Source organism: Enhydra lutris, unplaced genomic scaffold (assembly GCF_002288905.1).
Source record: "Enhydra lutris kenyoni isolate GAN:26980312 unplaced genomic scaffold, ASM228890v2 scaffoldscaffold4, whole genome shotgun sequence".
In the NCBI taxonomy this organism is placed as follows: Eukaryota; Metazoa; Chordata; class Mammalia; order Carnivora; family Mustelidae; genus Enhydra; species Enhydra lutris.
In genome coordinates, this window is record NW_019154088.1 from 214,798 (window position 1) to 219,429 (window position 4,632).

A 4,632-nucleotide genomic window follows, 5' to 3' on the forward strand; every position below is an offset into this window, starting at 1 on the left:
AAAAGAATCATGGGGAGAAAGCCATGAGTTCCATGCTTTGCTTTCTCCTCCTCTGGAATTCCACTGTTCTCCTTGGTAAGTGAACTTGGTCTTGGCTGGATTTCTTGTTGATCTTCTGGGGGAGGGGCCTATTGTAGTGATTCTCAAGTGTCTTTGCCTGAGGTGGACTTGCCCCGCCCTTACCAGGGGCCAGGCTAAGTAATCCGCTCAGGTTTGCTTTCGGGAGCTTTTGTTCCCTGAACACTTTCCGTAGAGTTCCAGAGGATGGGAATGAAAATGGCAGCCTCCCAATCTCTGGCCCAGAGGAGCCGAGAGCTTGGGACCCCACTCTTCAGTGCACCCTCAGAGAAAAGCTCTCAATCACTCCTGTCTCCCTGGCCTCCGGCTGCGCTCCGAACTCACCTAGCCTGTGACTGGTTCAAGGTAATCCCGAGCTGAGAGCTCACTCCCCAGCTCTCTCTGTAGCCAGCTTCCCCGCTCTAATACCTGCAAGTTCTGTGACACTCAGACACCCCGGATACTTCTGTGACCCTGCAGGACCTGGGGCCACACTGACCCTGCGTGGGCTTCACCCTGGTTTAGCCTCTGGAGCGACGTCCCTCAGTGGAGCAGACTTAAAAGTCCTGATTTAGTGCTCCATTGTTCCGCCACTTGCCAGGAGCCGGCCCCTCCCCCTGCGGTCTGTCTTCCCGTCGCTTTGGATTCACTTCTCCACCAGTCCTACCTTTCAGAAAGTGGTCGATTTTCTGTTTCTAGAAATGCTGTTCTTCTTCTCTTCGATCTCCCGTTGGATCTGTAGGTGTTTGCAATGGTTTGATAAGCTATTTAGCTAATTTCCTGCTACCTGCTGTAGTCACAGCCTGCTACTTCTCCGCCATCTTGACTCCTCCACCCTTCTGCCCATTTTTTGATGTGATTATCTGTTTTGTGTGTGTTACATTTGAGGAGTTCTTTATAATCTTGGATATCAGCCCTTTGTCCATACTGTCATTTGTGAATATCTTTTCCCATTCTGTGGGTTGCCTCTTTGTTTTGTTGACTGTTTCCTTTGCTGTGCAGAAGCTTCTCATCTTGAAGAAGTCCTAAAGTTCATTTTCCTTCTGATTCCTTTGCCTTTGGAGACATAACAGAGAAACAAACAGGATTTGGAGAAGGGTGGGGGGTTGGGTGAGCCTGGGGGTGGGTATTACAGAGGGCACGTATTGCATGGAGCAATGGTTGTGGTACATAAACAATGAATTCTGGAATACTGAAAATAAGTAAGTAAATAAATAAATAAACAAATAGAACATTCCAGGCAGGAAAAAATAACAAGTGCAAAAGTCCTGTACTAGGCAAAAGTTGGATCTTCTCTCTCCCTAAAGATGCTGGTGTGGCTGGGGAGAGGTGAAGGGATATGAGATGATGGTGACAAGGCAGAAAGAGAAGAAATAAAATACCTAATGGAAGGAATCTGGTTGAGGAGTCAGCAGCTCTTGGATTTCTCATCATAGAGATGGCATGGCCTCAGGAAAATGGGAAAAGCAAATTCCAGATTTCTTTTCATTTTTTTTAAGATTTTATTTATTTATTTTAGAGAGTGAGTGGGAACAGGGAAGGGGTGGGACAGAGGCAGAGAGACAGAATCTCAAGCAGATTCCATAGTGAGCCCAAACCCCAACATGAAGTTCGAACTCATGACCCTCAAACCATGACATGAGCCAAAATCAAGCATTGAGGGCTTTATTGATCCACCCACATACCCCAGGAAAGCATAGATTTCCTACAGGTAGAGACAACATTGACAGTAGACTCTCATCTGAAGGAAATTTAAATCAGCTCACCACAATGAGTTATGCAAGATCCAACCTGAGGGCCAACAGTGAAATCACAGGTCAATAGCTCTCTCTACACCTGAGAGTGAGGCGGCACGTCTGAGAGGTTCTGAGGTCCCCTTGCAAGGACAAAAGGATGTAAAGAACCTCAGTATGAGACAGAGAGGAATTGAGTGATGCTTTCCCTGGAGGAGTCATGTGAAGTGTCCTGCCACTGGCAGCAGGAAGTAGGAGCAGTAGGCATTGAAATGACAGCAGTGGTGGCAACAACAAACTATGTTAACTAATGACAAAATCTGTACAGATGTTGACTTACCATAAATACTGAGAAAAAAAATTAATTGCATTCAAATGCAAACACAGAGATTCAGAACCATTATGACAGAGCAGCAGAGAAGGCTGGGAGATGGCCCACTGGACTACGAAAGATAAATGTGGATGCGCCATCCATTGGATCTCTCTATAGTTTTCTTCCTACCAAGAAAAGTGGAATACATGGGCTGGTCTCTGAAAGAATAAGGGTTCCCACACATCAAGTATCATAAAAGACCACTGATAGAATAAAGGTCTTCTGTCTGATTGCCCCCTTCTTTCTCAGTGGCCTAATTCCCTTCTTTATCAACATCATTTATCATGGTCTGGTCAGTCTGTCCACACAAGTGCACAAAGGTTATCCTCTCTGGGCACACAGCAGCTGTGTGCAACCTGTCCAAGAGCCTGAAAGCTTGTTCTCAAGAGGGTTTCTTTGAATCTGACAGACCACATGGTATGCCCATCCACACATTCTTGATTAAGATCAAGGTAGTCTTCTCATTTCTCAGCTTATGGCAAATCCTGAAATTGCACCTGCCCCACTCTAGGTCCTCCTGTGTAAAGCAATGGCTTTAATCTCCAAAGTCACTTCTCTCCACCTTCTTCTCATGGGCATTTGACAGTAGGGATGGTGTAGGACAAGGCTTGTGCTTGTCATGTGGAGAACCTAGAAATACAGACTCGGAGGTTATGCATGCAAAAGCTGTTCCTGCCTAACATATGCTCTCTCAGCTGTGTGCTTCCACTAGTTCGGGTTCCAGCCCAGTGTCAGGTGTCAGTGTTAGTTGCCATGTCTCTTTAGCCGCTTTTAATCTGTAACATTTCCAGTCTCTGTGTCTTTGAAATTTTTGAAGAAATCAGTATCTGTCTTTAATTTTTCCTTCTAAATAGACATCATTTTGGGGGACAGTTTTAGATTCACAGAAAAAAATGAACAGAAAGCAGAATTCTCATATACTCTGTGTCCCCATACCCCCCATGCACAGCCTCCCCCACTCTCAACATCCTACACTAGAGCAGTACATTTGTTACAAATGATGGACCTACATTGACACATCACTCAAAGTCCATAGAATCCATTAGGGTTCACTCTTGGTGCTGTATATGTGTATGCAACTCAGGTTTTTTCTCTTGCTAGTCTATCTTTTGTCAGTTTAACTTGTACATTCCCAGTCTCTGAACCTAAGAGGGTGGAGGAAAAAGATTCTTCCTTCCCTCTGTTTCTTCCACCTATTCCATAAACACATGTCCAGGTTGAACCCTGGCTCTTCACAACATTAACCTTTGTGTGCATTTGCTCACTCTTGTAATATATCTAACATAGTTTGAGAATTGTTTTGCCCATACCACTATAATAAACAAGACTACTCAAAAAGTTTAGGATGTGTCTGCAGTTTTTCCCTTATCTCTGCCCTACCCTGCTGAAGACTGATGTTTTATACCTAAACCATAAAATCAGAGATAATGAAAGTATTGTTGTTTAGTAAGAATGCTGTACAGCAATGCATAAGCAACACCATGTTGTTAGCCATAGACTATACTGTGGCGTTGAGGCTCCAATTCAGGCCCATGTTTTTTCTCACTACATGATGTTCCACAAAGTCACAAATGAAGTTAAGTGGGCATAGAGTCAGGAGCAGAAAGTGTATTTTTGCTTGTTTGTTTTTTGTTTGTATTTTTGTTTTATTTTTTAGAAAGTGTTTTTGGGACTGAAATGATAACATGCAGATAAGCAGGCATATATATTTGGCCATCCCAGAGACAGCCCTCTTCTCTTTCCTTAGACTTGTCATTGGACAGGATGAACTGATTACAAGGGCCATGCTCTCAAGGGGCTGGAAGGTCACTGAAAGTTCAGGACAAACCCCAGACCTCCCTGACTTACTCCTACACCCAATCTAAATACTTTTCATTGGAAGAGAGTATTTTCTGAAACTTGATCAATCAACAAGCATTCAGAAATGTTAAACAAAAACTATATTGTTCACTGAGAACTTAACCCAATAATGATTCCATTCATCACCTGTAACCCTGGTCATCAGAGCTGGCTGACCAAGTTCCAGATCTGAAATGCTATCTCAAATGGACCATTTTTCTGAGGCCTGGATATATCCTGGAGATTTGATGCTGTCTTGAGGCAACTTCCCCCAGGAGCCTAACAGGAATTGAGGGCTCTTGAGATGCAGTTTTGGAGATAGAGCAAGATGGGGGACTGCAGATAAGACACATCCTGCTCTGGATCTACCCCCTTCCTCTTACTGGCCACTCTACTGTCTACCACACAGAAGGGAGTAGCCAAAAGCAACCTTTAGGTGCAAGGTAAGCTGCATCGTTTAGACCCCTCTCCCTCCAGCCTTCATTCACTCCCTTCGCTTCCTCTTTACAAACTTGTCTGTCCCATTTTTCCCCACAAGAGACTTGGGTACAGCCATGTTTCCCACCATCATCCCTATGAGTTATGCTCAGTTGTACCTGGTTATCCCAAGGCTCCCATGGAAACACTGCT